This window comes from Colobus angolensis, unplaced genomic scaffold (assembly GCF_000951035.1).
Source record: "Colobus angolensis palliatus isolate OR3802 unplaced genomic scaffold, Cang.pa_1.0 Scaffold82, whole genome shotgun sequence".
Lineage (NCBI taxonomy): Eukaryota > Metazoa > Chordata > Mammalia > Primates > Cercopithecidae > Colobus > Colobus angolensis.
In genome coordinates this window covers 3,733,869-3,749,827 of record NW_012122043.1, presented here as the reverse complement: position 1 = coordinate 3,749,827, position 15,959 = coordinate 3,733,869, and the positions used below count along the sequence as shown (strand labels likewise).

General features: G+C 40.6%; 1 protein-coding gene across 2 annotated transcripts in view; it reads left to right on the top strand.

Annotated features, from left to right (window-relative positions):
* TRAF3IP1 (TNF receptor-associated factor 3 interacting protein 1) overlaps window positions 1–15,959 on the top strand; it is a 76,098-nt gene that overhangs the window by 32,044 nt on the left and 28,095 nt on the right. The gene's annotated exons all lie outside the window — the stretch shown is intronic.

Sequence of the window (15,959 nt, the reverse complement as noted above, 5' to 3'; positions counted from 1 at the left end):
CCTTCTCCCAGGTCCTGTTTGCAGACTGGGAGGCTGGCTGCCTGGCCCTGGCTGATTACAAAGAGATTGGGAATGTTTTTAAGTCTTTTTTTGAAATATGCGTTCTATTGTACCTGGCTCCCTGCAGTCCCCCTCACACATGTGTGATGTGCTTTTGTTGGGACCTATGACTTCTTGCCAGCCACTACCCTTTCCTTGGGCACATGACCACTGGGGCGGGCACCTGTGGGCCAACAGGTGTGTCTCAAATGCCACAGCCAGGTTTCTCTTATAGTCACTTTAAAGAGGAAGGAGAATTTTTTTTTTTTTCTTTTAAACAAGTTTCTTGGATAGTTAGCCTAATAACTCAACAATTTAAAAAAGTTTTATATATAGGTGTGTGTGTGCACACACATGTACACACACATGCACACATATACCTATTTTTCCCCAGCTGAATTAATGGTTGTTTTAGATAATTCTGCTTAACATGTCCTAGTTTGTCATGAAGCTAGGGCCTGAAATAGCCAATGAGAACTGTACAGTTGAGACTAACAGTAGAGGGAGCCCTTTTAACAATAATAACGAGAATGTTGGCAGAGGCTTTGCTGACAGTACCACTATTTGCCTTGCTGAAAGGAGAAATGGCTTCTGCAGTTTGTTTTCTCATCGATGGAATGTTAATACATTATAGTTCTTTCTATATGCATGAGGGGTTGTCCTGGTGTCACTGGTGGTATTTCTGAGACCCAGTCGAAAACCCTGAATGTGTCCCTCCATGCTCCTAGTGGAGGTCACCTTTGAAGCATCCATTGGTTTAAATTTTGTAGCTATGATTTTTACACAAAGTGTATTAGGATTGTGTTTCAAGGTATCCCTGGGAGAGTAAATGATTTCAGATTGGTAAATCTTTTGGATTCAGAAGATAAAAGGAAAAGTGTCCTTTTTTGGTGAACATCTACTGTTTTGAAAAAGAGTAGGTAGTAAGAACTTCAAAGTCAGGGGTGATGTATGTTACAGTGAGGGGAAAATCAGCAAGTGTCTGTATGATTTTCTTTAGGATATTGATAAACATCAGACTTAAATTTAACTTGTTGGTCTTCTTAAAACATTTTTGTTGCTTTTTTTTTGAGACGGAATTTCACTGTGTCGCCCAGGCTGGAGTGCAGTAGCTCAATCTCGGCTCACTGCAAGCTCTGCCTCCCGGGTTCACACCATTCTCCTACATTTTTAAATTTTTTTTAAATAAATAAAATGCGGCCAGGTGCAGTGGCTTACACCTGTAATCCCAGCACTTTAGGAAGCCAAGGTGGGTGGATTGCTTGAGGCCATGGGTTTGAGATCAGCCTGGCCAACATGGCCAATCCCTTTCTACTAAGAATACGAAAATTAGCTGGGCATGGTGGTGCACACTTGTAGTCCCAGCTACTCAGGAGGCTGAAGCACGAGAATCACTTGAGCCCAGGAAGAAGAGGTTGCAGTGTGCTGTGATTGCACTGCTGCACTCCAGCCTGGATAACAGAGCAAGACTGTCTCAAAAAAAAAAAAAACATGTAGGAAGAGCCAAAGTCCTTTTTCCCCCTGCCCCAGTCCCTTCCCTGAGGGCAGTCCCCAGGATGAACTTGGTGTGTATCTCTATTTTACATGTGCCTCGTGTTGTTTAGTGAGTTTCTAATGTCACCTTAGTGTTGATCCATTATGCAGGTCGCTTTCTTCATGCAGCATTTTTCTCTTTCTCATGTTTTGATACTTGTAGATGTAGTTTATTCATTTTAATTGAAGCCTTATAGTCCATTATTTGCTTATTAATTACTCTGTTGATGGACATTTAGGTTTTTCAGCCAGTTCCTTTCATAAACAATGCTTCCATGGCTCCTTTCCATGCCTCCTAGCTTTCAAGAGCCAGTGTCTCTTCCAGCAAGAAGCAGGCCACTTTCTGTAAAGGGCTGGATAAAAATACTTCAGGCTTTTTGAGCCAGATGGTCTCTTGCAACTATTGAATTCTGCCAATGTCACAGGAATGCAGCCACAGCATTAGACCATGTAAATGAACATGTGTGGCTGTATTCAATAAAACGTACTTTACAAAAACAAGGTCCAGGCTGTGGGCTATAGTTTACTGATTTCAGCTTTGGGGGCTATGCCCAGGCTTAGAAGTGCTGTGCCAGGGAAGTACACAGATCTTTAGTTTCACCAGTTTCACTTTCCTCCTCAAAGTGGCTGTACCAATTTATCCTCTCAGTAGAATGAACATCTGTTTCCAAACACCGTGCCAACGACGGTCAAGATAGTGAACACACTCATCACCTTCCACAGTGTCGTGTGCCCTTGGTGAGCCCATCCTCCAGCCCATCTCTGTGTTCGCCTTTCCCCACACCCCACCCCAGCAGCCACTCTGCTCTGGTTCACTGTGCTTTAGTTTGGATTTCCTAGAATTGTGTTTAAATGGAATCATGTGATGTGCACTCTTTTGAGGTTTTTTTTCGGTCTGGTCATTTTTACTCAGCATAATTATTCTGAGATTTATCCATGTTGTTGCAGCATGTATCCATAGTTTATTTGTTTTAATTGCTGTGTAGTATTCCATTGTATGGATATACCACAGTGTGTTCATCCATGTATCAGTTGATGAACATTTGAGTTGCTTCTAGTTTGGACTATTATAAATAAAGCTGCTGTGAACATTCATGTTCACGTCTTTGTGTTGACAGATGCTTTCATTATGTTGTGTCAATACAGTAGAACCTCTCTTATTTGCAGGAGATATGTTCCATGACCCCTAGCAGGTGCCTGAGACTGTGGATAGTACTGAACCCTGTATATACCATGTTTTTTCATGATATGTTCTGATGATAAAGTTTACTTTATGAATTAGGTTCAGTAAGAGATGGACAATAACTGATATTAAACAGAACAATTTTAACAGTATGTCAGCATCACTCCATTGTACTTTGGGGCCATTGTTAAATAAGATAAGGGTTACTTTAACACAAGCACTAGGATACTGCCACCGTCTAGACTGTCTGATAACTGGGAGGGCTACTAAGTGACTAACAGGTGGATGGTGTATACAGTGTATATATATATTGGACAGAGGGATGACTTATGTCCTTGGTGGAACTGTGCAAGATTTGATCACACTACTCAGAATGGCATGCAATTGAAAACTTATGAATGAATTGTTTATTTCTGGAATTTTCCATTTAATATTTTCAGACTGCAGGTAACTGAAACTGCAGAAAGTGAAACTATGGATGGGGATAGGACTGTTCTACCTAGGAGTGGTACTGCTGAAGCATATGGTAAATGTGTGCTTAACTTTTTAAGAAACTGCCAGACTATAGGGCTGGGTGCTATGGCTCACACCCGTAATCCCAGCCCCCTGGGAGGCCAGAGTGTGAGGGTCACTTGAAGCCAGGATTTTAAGACCAGCTTGTGCAACATAGGGAGACCCTATCTCTACAAAAAAACAAAAGCAAAGATTGCCAAACTGTGTTGCAAAGTGGTTGTATCATTTCGCATTCCTACCAGCAGTGTGTAAGAGTTTCAGTTCCTTCACATCCTTGTCAGCACTAGGTATGGTCAAACTGTAAAATTTTTCAGCCGGGCACGGTGGCTCACACCTGTAATCCCAGCACTTTGGGAGGCTGAGTTGGGCGGATCACGAGGTCAGGAGATTGACCCCATCCTGGCTAGCATGGTGAAACTTTGTCTCTACTAAAAATACAAAAAATTAGGTGGGCGTGGTGGCACATGGCTGTAGTCCCAGCTACTCAGGAGGCTGAGGCAGGAGAGTCGCTTGAACCTGGGAGGCAGAGGTTACAGTGAGCTGAGATCGCATCACTGCACTCCAGCCTGGACGACAGAGTGAGATTCTGTCTCAAGCAAAATTTTTTTCTCATAGTTGTAATTTGCATTTCCTTAATGGCTAATGATGTTGAATATCTATCCTATGGTTGTATGTATATAATATATAAGCCCTTGTGTCTCATATGTTGTAAATATTTTTCCAGTCTATCACTTTTCTGACTTTGCCTTTTCATTTAAAAAATTGTTTTTTTTTTTTTTTGAGACAGAGTCTGGCTCTGTTGCCCAGACTGGAGTGCAGTGGTCTGAATCTCAGCTCACTGCAACCTTTGCCTCCCAGACTCAAGTGATCCTCCCACCTCAGTCTCCCAAGTAGCTGGGACTACAGGCATACGCTACCACATCTGGCTAATTTTTGTATTTTTTGTAGGAGGGTTTTTCCATGTTACCCAGGCTGCTCTTGATCTCCCAGGCTCAAACGATCCTTCTGCCTTGGCCTCCCAAAGTGAGCCACTGCACCTGGCCAAACGTTTCTATTTTGATGTAAAATTTAAACAGCCTTTTTCTTTATACATTATTTATTTATTTTTTCTTTTTGTTTTGGCCAAGAGTTTAAGGTGAAGTTATACTTTATTTTTGATTTTGTCTGAAAAAGCTGTCCTATCCTGGTTGTGAAGCTAGTCTTTAGTTTTCTTTTTCATGTCTAGATCTCTGCGTGGTCTGGAAGTGTGATTTTCTGCTGTGTGGTTGCCAGCCTAGGCCTCCGCACCCTGCCTTTGTACCCCCACCCCGCTAGGGAGCCCGGGTGTTTCTGGGCTCTCCTTGTTTCAGCACTATGGTTTTATCCCTGGGAAAGCCTTTCACAATGTTCCTCCACTCCTCCCCCACTCTCCAGGTTGTCTTGATTGTGAGTCTTTACGGCTTTATGTAATTGTGGGATCAGTTTGTGTGGTTCCATGAAAAACCCTGTTGTGATTTTGACTGGAATTGTATTGATCTTCTCTTGACTTGACCTTTACCAGTAACTTCCACTCCATTGCCTTGCCTGTCTTTGTAGCAAAATGCCTTAAAATAATCGCTTATCTTTTGCTGTCTACAATCTACCTCTTCCCACTCTCTCCTAACCCCATTCCAGGGAGGCCGCTGGCTCTACACCTTCGTCTGAGTTGTCCAAGTTGCCCTCGGCAGGGTCACCTGACCTCTCAGTTGTTATAGCTGCTGGTTATGTCTGTGTCCTGCGACAGCATTTCATGCTGTTGGCCACTCCCTGCCTCCTTGGCGTGGCCTCCAGGACAGCACTCTCCTCTGGCACCCCTCCTGCCAGGCCAGTCCCCCTTCTCTCTGTTCTTCACTAGTTCCTCCTCTTTTCACTCTTTTCTTAGTATCACCGTCTTAATGTTATTAGCTGTCTTTTGAAACTATGTTTTTTTTTTTTTTTTTAACTAAGCTTCCTTAGTGGTTGTATTCCACTTTTCTGCTTTTTCTTGCTTATTTTGGTAATTAATGTTTGAATCTGTTAGGTTTAGATTTACCTGCAAGCAAAAGAAAGCTAAAACATTAGTGGCTTAAATGAGGTATAAAGTGTTTTAGCTCATGGGTCAGTCTGGAGGTGGCCGTCCAGGTGGCAGTGACCCCGACGCCTTCATTCCTCCACAGCATGATGTGACCTTCCTTCCTCAGGGTGCCTCATGGGCCAGCATAGCTTCAGCTTCCAGCCAGCAAGAGGGAGAAGAGGGAGGAAGGAGAAGGCCTGCCCTCCTCCTCCAGGATATTTACTGAAAGCTATGCACCACTTCCACTTAGATTATGTTGGCTGGAACTTAGTCACAAAGGAAACCATGAAGTGAAATCTCTATTTTAGGCATCCATTTGCATAGCCAGAAATCAGGAATTCCATTATCACAAACTAGAACGTGTCAAATTTTCTCAGTGCCTGCCATGCTCAGAAAATGGTAATGCTTGCAAGGCACATGGGTAAGTGGAAGAGGCTGCCTCCCTGGCTAGAGGCCGAGGGTTCCTGGACCCAGCACACGTCTCACATGTGGGCCGCACACAGTGGCGGGAAGCTTTGCCAAAGCGGAGATCAGAAACAGGGTCGACCAGCTGTCTCTTCCACAATGTTTCTCTAGGAAATTGTTTATTTCATTCATGTCTTACAGTCATGGCATAAAGATGTTTGAAGTAACCTTTATGATTTTAAAATATCTTATCTATACTTAGTTTTTCTTCCCAAAATTTTGTGTCTTTTTACTTCTTGGTAAGACTTTGAAAAAACTATTAAAATAGACACTCTCTAGCAAAGAATCAACTTTCAGTTTTATAGATATTCACTTTTGTTTTATTTGATTAATTTCTACTCTTTGTTTTTCCTTTTAATTTCTTTGGACATTGACTTTTCCTAGTCTCTTGAATAACACACACAGCTTCTTTATCCTTTATCTTTGTCATTTTAAACCTACATGTATTTAAGATTGTACATCTCCTTTTAAGCATGGTTTATCCTTGACTTCTAAATTCCTTGAATATTAAATTTGATATTGAATCTTAAAAATTCCTTGAATTTTAATGTGAAGTACTTTGTTATGATTTTAACATGGGCAGTTGGGATTCTTTTTTTAGTTTTTATACATAAAGATTTTTAAAAGTCTTTTCAATGATAATATGTAATGTAATGAAATTGATTATTTGGAATTGATGAGACTTTTATTGTGGCCTATTTGGTGGTCAGTTTTGTAAGTGTTTCAAAGTGCTTGCAAAGCTGCTTACTTCTAGATATACTTCAGGTCCAGGCTTCCACATACCCTTGTTGATTTCTCAGAGAGGCAAATGTAAGAATATATCCTCAGGCCAGGTGTGGTGGCTCACACCTGTAATCCCAGCACTTTGGGAGGCTGAGGTGGGCAGATCATGAGGTCAGGAGTTCAAGACCAGCCTGCCAACGTAGTAAAACCCCGTCTCTACTAAAAATACAGAAAGTAGCCGGACTTGGTGGCATGTGCCTGTAGTTTCAGCTACTCAGGAGGCTGAGGCAGGAAGTTGCAGTGAGCCGAGACCACACCACTGCATTCCAATCTGGGCAACAGAGCAAGACTGTGTCTCAAAAAAAAAAATAAATAAAAATAAAAATATATCCTCAAAGCATGTATGCTGAATCTGTCTTCACTGATTTATACATATTATCATAGTAATTGCTTATTTTCTCTCTGTCTCATTAAAACATACAAAGCAGGTGTTTTCTCTGCTTTTCACATAAGTTGTGGTATGCCCTTCCTTAGTTTTGATATTTTTTATTTTTTTGGAGGATTTTTTCAATGGTAAAGAAATGCATATTTGTAATCTGGGCCTCTCTCCAGCCTGTCTTTGAAGTTGCGTTGGAAGAAAAGCCATTTCTTATTGTACTAATGGACTTGAATAATACATTATAGAATAAATATGTGAATCAGATTGCTTTAAGCGTTTTCTTTATTATCCTGACTTTTTTGCTGTCTTTTCAAGAGGAAATATAAACTTTGTTAATAGTAAGATATTAGCTCCTGCCAGCATTTTTTTCTTTCTTCAGGTTTATGAAGAAGTTTTTGAAAAAGCATCAAAAGAACCATTTTATTACAGTGTTTCTTATGCTTTCGAATGGTTTATATATGAAGATGCTTTAGGCTAATGGCCAACAGTTTCAAAGACTGTTCACTCACTTTAAAGTATTTAAATATTTCTCACTCTTAATTTTTCATTATCCTTTTACATGATCTTCCCTTTGTTTCTCTTTTTCATTTTATATCTAATTATTAATAAATATGATTTTTAGATGCTTTTTCTTTTCATTTAAATTTTTTATTTTGAAGTAGCTATTGGAGTACTTCTTTTTGTAGATTTCCTTCTCTCTTCATTTTAAGGTTTTGTGACTGCTCTCTCCTCTACTTTCTTGATCGTGTAAACTGTTTCTTGTTCTGGGACTGCTAGAGGTCACGCCCATCTTGTCCTGATGAACATGTGGGCATGTATTGAATTTGACCCACATACATGTTTTTTGTTGCCATTCTGAAAGAAAGTTGTAATGAGCAAGCAAATATTGCTGGAAATTATGGATGAGTGTCTTAAAGAGGCATTTATTTGGGCATATAAGAACTTCTTGTATCTTGAAATGCCTCTTGATACTTACAGTGACCTTATCATGAATAAGTTGTTTTAATTAAAATCAGTAGCATATAACAAATTGTATTTAGCTAAATTGTTGATGAAAGTCAGGGATTTGAGTCTTAAATTGTTTTACTTTCGTGATGGGAATAGATCTTCATATTTCTTTTTTTGGTAGGTAGATGGTGCAATTTCATCACAAGTACTATAACTCTTTCAGAAAAATGCTATTCAGAATCTCTTCTTACCTGAAATTCTACACCTGACAACAGTATTTTTAGTTTGGATATCTGTGGTCCTAGTATTATTGGATTTTTCCTTTGCTAGGAATATTGTTTCCATTGAAATTGTTGTTAAAGAAATAAAAATGGGCCAGGCGCAGTGGCTCACGTCTGTAATCTTAGCACTTGGGAGGTCAAGTCAAGCAGATCACTTGAGTTTAGGAGTTAGAGACCAGCCTGGGCAACATAGTGAGACACCATCTCTACAAAAATTAAAAACAATCAGACATGGTGGTGCATACCTGTGTTTACAGCCTCTTAGGAGGCTGAGGCAGAAGGATGGCTTGAGCCCACAAGTTTGAGGCTGCAGTGAGCCAAGCTCACGCCACAGCCCTCCCGCCTGGGTGATAGTGTGAGACCTGTCTCAAAAAAATAAAATAAAAATAAAAATAAATAAATAAATAAATAAAAATAAAAAGGAACATACTCTGTTGGTAAGACTTTAATAGTTAAATTGGGAACTACTGAAATTGATTCTAATCATGAAGGGTTATGGTGGGTTTTTTTGTTTGTGTCTTAGGGGTTTTGTTTTTGTTTTTAAAGAAATAAGGTGATAGTTTTATGATCCCAAATGAAATCTCTGAATGCAGTATCTTCCAATATGCAGGCTGGGGATTTAAAGTTTTGTATATAAAATTTGTTACCACCCCATTATCTTATAAAATATCAGGCACTGGCTGGGCGCGGTGGCTCACACCTGTAATCCTAGCACTTTGGGAGGCCGAGGTGGGTGGATCACGAGGTCAGGAGATCGAGACCATTCTGGCTAATACGGTGAAATCCCGTCTCTACTGAAAATACAAAGTGGTGGTGGGCGCCTGTAGTCCCAGCTACTCGGGAGGCTGAGACAGGAGAATGGCGTGAAGCTGGGAGGCGAAACTTGCAGTGAGCAGAGATTGCTCCACTGCACTCCAGCCTGTGCGACAGAGCAAGACTCCGTCTCAAAAAAAAAAAAAAAAAAAATCATAGACACCAACTATCTCACTTAAAATATTTATAAACATATGCCATGGATGTATTATAGACCACAAAAATGGTTTGGGAACCATTAAAATATTACATGTATATGAACTTTATAAAGATGGTTAGGAGGAGATAGGCCTTTATAGACAAATAAAGTTCATGAGAAGGATACAATATGTTCTTTTCCTGAAAAAAAAAAAAAAAACAGATACACATATAAATGACCTAAGAAAACTATATTATAAAAATGTGTTTAGCTGTATTGTCACAAACATTTCCAAATTGATATGCCCATTATCTTCTGGTTCATAATTATTCAGCGAATAATATAATCAATAAAGATTTTATTTTTACTCAAAATGTCACTGAAATTCATATTATGTCCTTGGTTTTTTAGATTTTCGTCAGTTGTGGCTTAATAGGTTATTTCTGGTCTTAATTTCACTGGTACCCTTTTCTGTGCTTTGCATTAAAAAAATCTTTAGTTTGATTGGTTTTGACAGCCTGCTTTGGATGTCAATTCAGTTTCTAAGGAGTGTAGACCCTGGTGTTTAAATACATTCACTGTGACACGTTGATGGATATATGAGGGAATGATGTTATGTTAGCCCCAGGATGAAAATTAGCGGAGGCCGGGCGCGGTGGCTCACGCCTGTAATCCCAGCGCTTTGGGAGGCCGAGGTGGGCAGATCACGAGGTTAGGAGATCGAGACCATCATCCTGGCTGACAAGGTGAAACCCCGTCTCTACTAAATATACAAAAAAATTAGCCGGGCGTGGTGGCACGTGTCTGTAGTCCCAGCTACTCAGGAGGCTGAGGCAGGAGAATCGCTTGAACCTGGGAGGCAGAGGTTGCAGTGAGCCAAGATCTCACCACTGCACTCCAGCCTGGGCGACAAAGCAAGACTCTGTCTCAAAAAAAAAAAAAAGAAAAGAAAATTAGTGGATAAAGATTACAGTTAAATATTAAACAATGCCCCAGCTCAGCGGAGAGAAGTGTAGGAGGTATCTGGAGAGCAGTAAGTAGAGAAATCAAAGGGGCTGCGGCACAAGTTCGGGAAGCCTCAGCGCCCTGCAACAGAAGACTGAGGATGCGGATCTTACTAGTTTGAAGAGGTGTGAAGACTTTAGAAGGTACCCAGTGAGACATCATGAAATTATTAAAATCTGTTAGCCATTAGGCCTTGAAAGAAATGGTTTAGAAACGACCTAGCTGAGCGAGTGGGCCTGGGCCTTTGGTGTGCGTTGGTATGGGCTGGGGTCCCCTTAGCATGTGGCGGTGGCTGTGACAGCTCTTGCTCCTCGTGGGACTGAGCTTTCTCAGATCATGGGACACGGGAGAGACCGCAGTGGGACCGAGAGCCTGCACTACTGAGCCCTCTCTGTGCAGGGCTTCCCACGCATGGCCTCCTGCACCAGCACCACAACTCACTGCTAAGGAAATTGAGGCTTAGGAGAGTCTGAGTCCCTTGCCCAAGGCCTTGCACTCCAGAGCCTGGATCCAAACTCTTATCCAGCCCCAAAGCACAGGTTCTGACCACAGGAGGGAGCAGCACGCGTGGCTCCAGCACGCCCCAGGCCTGGAGTGTGTGCCTCCCTGTCTCGGTGCGGGGTGGGTGCGTTGAGCTTCTTTTGGCTTTATTTGGAGTGACTTATTTCTAGGATTATTTTAATCCTTAAATTCCATATTTCTTCAGCTTCCCTTTGAAAAAAAAAAAGAAATTTATGTTTTTAAAAAGTCTTAGTTACTATTTTTGTCTTTTCCAAAACATATTCACTTGTGCTAACTGTTGTGAGAAACACGTGTATTTTTCTAGTTCCCATCTATTATTCCTTGCTGTCTGTTTCTGACCTGAAAAGCAGCTTCTAGTGAAGAGCTATCACTAGAGGAACAGGACTTGGCTGAATGAATTAGGTTTTATTGAGTTTTTAATTTAATATGGGTAAAGCAGGCTCAGGAGGGTTGAAATGGACGAAACAATGGCACAACTTTATTACTTTTCTCCAGGGCATGGATTATAGGGGATATTTTAGAATAAAGAAAAACTAAAATTCTTGGCATTAAATGCTTCGATTTCCTATTTATAGCAGTGATGCATATATAATTTTTCATATTGGAGTATTATTCAGGTTTTTCTGATTGAAATCTCCATACGGTTTCTTCTGGCCAGTAGACTTCCTCCATCCCCAGATGTGACCCCTTTCAGACTAATAAAGCCTCTTGATAATACTTATAATACTTGTCACAGAGCAGGACTGACACTCACTTAGTGAAGGACTTGTGTTATATCAGGCTTTGCTCTATGTAAGTTTTATATTTTCAGGAATATTCTTAAATCCCTTAAAGAAAAAAATGAAAATAAAGTAGAAATACATGTATTTTAGACATTGTTATTTATATATATGTGTATATATATATATATATATATTTTTTTTTTTTTGAGATAGAGTTTTACTCTTGTTACTCAGGCTGGAGTGCAATGGCGTGATCTCGGCTCACTGCAACCTCTGCCTCCCAGGTTCAGGTGATTCTCCTGCCTCAACCTCCCCAGTAGCTGAGATTACAGGCGCCTGCCACCATGTCCAGCTAATTTTTTTTTTGTATTTTTAGTAGAGACAGAGTTTCACCATGTTGGCCAGGCTGGTCTCAAGCTCCTGACCTCAGGTGATCCACCCGCCTCGGCCTCTCAGAGTGCTGGAATTATAAGTGTGAGCCATTGTGCCTGGCCATTAATAAATACTTTGTAAATAAAATACACTGTATCTATACTCTTATATGACACACCATGTTAGTTTTTAAAACTTGGGAGTAATTTCTGTTTATTAGTAATTTTGGTTCTGACTAGGTTTCTAGGTAGCTTAACAAAGCTTTTATTGTACTACAAGTAAAGTTCATTTACAGTAAAAAATGATAGAAAATAATGGTGTTATTTTAATAGTAATAACCAAACCAAGCAATTAAATATATTTTGTAACAATTTTAAAATCAGCTTTCTAAGAAAACCGGGTTTAGAAGCAGGCAAAACATTCAGTTGTGAAAGACACTTTTGGGAAGTTCAGATCCTTCAGAGATTAATTATAGTGATATTACAAGTGGAGTGTGTTCCACTGTCTTCCATGCGGGAACTTTTTGGCTCTGCTTCTTTTTGTCGCAGAAGCATCCAGTCCAGAATGAATTAGGTGTTTTGTAAGTTTCTTTCAGTCTCAAACAGTCTGTGCTCTTCCCTTGATTTGGCCTTGATAGTTTTGAACATACAGCTCTTTTCCTGACTGGCCCTCCGTTTGGATTTGTGTGATGTTTCCTTGTGATCAGAGTCAGACTTTGCATTCTGGGCCGAAACCTTCCAGAAACGAGGCTGTGCTGCCCTTCCTCTGTCCTGCTGAGTGGTTCGGGGTTTCGGATTGTTCCTGACTGCAGACACTCTCTGTGGCTTCTCTGCCAGCTTCTCTGCTGTCAAGCTGCTCCTTAGCTCTTTGTAATTACTAGCATCTTGGAGGAAGTACTTTGTACAATCTAAGTACCCTGTGCTTCACTAAATTTAATCACTCGTTTGTATCATTGTGGGCTCGTGCCTTCCATTTGGACTCTGTGGGCGGTAATCTCTTACTGTCATGATTTTCATGCGCAGATGGCCTCAGATTTGGCTCTGGAGAGCTCCTTCAAGCTGGCTTTGTGTCCTTTCAGCCTGTGCCCAGCATTCTTAGAGCTGTTCCTTGCTTTAGGGCTCATCCTGTTCTTTCCCTGCTCTAGCCCCAGAATCAGTCATTTCCCCAGGAGAATGGAGTGTTTGCGCTTTTGGAGGTTCAGCTCTCAAGTTGTCTCAGCAGAGCTAGAGGGGAAGAATGTATATGTCTGTCTTTGTTATATATGCGTGTGTGCGTGTCTGTATGTATGTGTGTATATATGTGAATGTGTATGTGTGTAAGTGTGCATGTGTATACATGTGTATGTGTGCATGTCTATGTGAATGTCTGTGTGCGTGTGTGTATGTATATGTCTGTATTGTGCATGTCTGTGTGTATGCGTATGTGTGCGTGTCTGAGTGAATACGTGTATATGTGTGCATGCATGTGTGCATGTGCGTATGTGCATGCCTGTGTCTGTGATATATGTGTCTGTGCATGTCTATGTATGTGTGTACACATGTGTATGTGCACATGTCTATGCCCTCCTGACCTGGCCTCCTTGGCCCTGTGGGTGCCCTCTTCCTCCTGCGCTGAGCTGCTGCCTCCATTCTCCCTACCCTGGGCCCTCCCACCCCCAGCCCAGTGCACGTGCTTCCCTGGCATTGCCCATTTCGTGGCTTCAGGACCAAATGGCTCAGGAGGGAAGATCAGTTACTGACTTCCCCCTGGAATGGGCATCTCATAAGGTGAAGATCAGTGCCTGTCGCCTCCCTCTTGTGGCTAGCATAGCAGTGGACGTAAGTGCATGTCATCAACTGTTGAAGAGATGAATTTCATTGTCTGTTGAACAGAAGTTAGAAGAGAAAGGAGGAAGTGGAAGGGAATGAATGTTAAAATGTGGGGAAGCACTTGCCAGAGGTGAAAAACGAAGCTATGTGCATTTAGGGGGATTATGGACATTTTTCATGCTGTAGCCTCCGGTAAGCCCCATGCGAACACCAGGGGGTGCTTTAAGCCCATCATGAGGCTCTGAGCTAGGGAGCGGGCATGGTTCCCTTGTAATGTGGTTTTCTGCCACAATTGGGACATTTGTCATTTGGACAGTAATATAGATTTCTAAGTAAAGTGTGATAAGAATGAAGTTAACTAGCTTTCTGATCTCAGTTAATGCAACTTTGAAAGTATGTTTTTTAGAGGTGCTTTGGTACTTTTCGTAAAGAGCATGAAGCTTGACCTTCTATGAGTCTGCACTGGAAAAGGGCTTTCATGTGCCAAGTAAAAAGGGAACTCACAATATTAGCAGTATTCTTGAGATCAGGTGGTTTTTTTTTTCTTTGGCAACAACCAAAAACAATCCTACAAGTATATTGTACATCAAGAAAAAATAGCTTCTTTTGAAAAGAACCATAGTCAGATTTGCTGTAGACTTCTCTGTGGCCCTAAATGCCAGAAGAAAAAGGAACAGTTGCTTCAACATTTGGAGAGAAAGAAACTGACCCCAGATTCTTACTATTTAGCTAGACTGTCATTTCATACGGAAAAACAGTGGAAGACACATCCAGATAATGCAAGAGCTCAAAAAAAGATTGTTCTTGTATTCTTCCTGGGGAAAAATTGCTTAGAAAATAGAGATATCTAGATAACTAAGAAATCGACAAGCAAACATCAAAATGAAGCCCCAAACCCAAGCCTCAGGAAAGGCCGAGTGTGGGTCTGGGGTGACCAGCACAGTGACCACTCGCCCATGTGGTGGGGGTACTGGAAAACTGATAAATCCCAACTGAAATGTATTCTAAGTATAAAACACACACCAGATTTCAAATATGATATTGGAAAAGAAGAATACAAACTATCTCTTTAGAAATTTTCATATTGATTGCATGTTGAAACGATTTTGTATATATCACATTAAATAAAATTTATTGAAACTAATTTCACCTGTTTCTTTTTACTTTTAAAGTAAAACTAGTAGAAAATGTTAAATTACATATATGGCTTGTATATTTCTATTGGGCAGCATTGGTATAGGTGAAATGAATTAAAATTGATTATTGAAACTGATTAAGCATATAGAATTGAGTATAACTACAGAATTGAACGCAAAATCCCTAAACTAGTTCTTGAAAAAATAGTTTTGTGGAAGAATAACATAATAATAATAGATGGTAGGGTTGAGGGAGTCAAGGGAAGTAAAATCACATTAAAATCACATTCATTTAAAAGTTTTTTTCTCCATTTTCTTTTTCTTTTTTATTATATTTTAAGTTCTAGGGTACATATGCACAACATGCAGGTTTGTTACATATGTATACATGTGCCATGTTGGTTTGCTGCACCCATCAACTCGTCATTTACATTAGGTATTTCTCCTAATGCTATCCCTCCCCCTCCCTCCTACCCCCGACAGGCCCCGGTGTGTGATGTTCCCCATCCTGTGTCCATGTGTTCTCATTGTTCAACTCCCACTTATAAGTGAGAACATGTGGTGTTTGGTTTTGTGTCCTTGTGATAGTTTGCATAGAATGATGGTTTCCAGCTTCGTCCACGTCCCTACAAAGGACACAAACTCATCCTTTTTTATGGCTGCATAGTATTCCATGGTGTATATGTTCCACATTTTCTTAATCCAGTCTATCATTGATGGATATTTGGGTTGGTTCCAAGCCTTTGCTATTGTGAATAGTGCCACAATAAACATACGTGTGCATGTGTCTTTATCGTAGAATGATTTGCAATCCTTTGGGTATATACCCAGTAATGAGATTGCTGGGTCAAATGGTAATTCTAGTTCTAGATCCTTGAGGAATTGCCACACTGTCTTCCACAATGGTTGAATTTACATTCCCACCAACAGTGTAAAAGCGTTACTATTTCTCCACATCCTCTCCAGCATCTGTTGTTTCCTGACTTTTTAATGATTGCCATTGTAACTGATGGATGTGAGATGGTATCTCATTGTGGTTTTGGTTTGCATATCTCTGATGACCAGTGATGATGAGCATTTTTTCACGTGTCTGTTGGCTGCATTGATGTCTTCTTTTGAGAAGTGTCTGTTCATATCCTTTGCCCACTTTTGATGGGGTTGTTTTGTTTTTTTCTTGTGAATTTGTTTGAGTTCTTTGTAGATTCTGAGTATTAGCCCTTTGTCTGATATGTAGATTGCAAAAATTT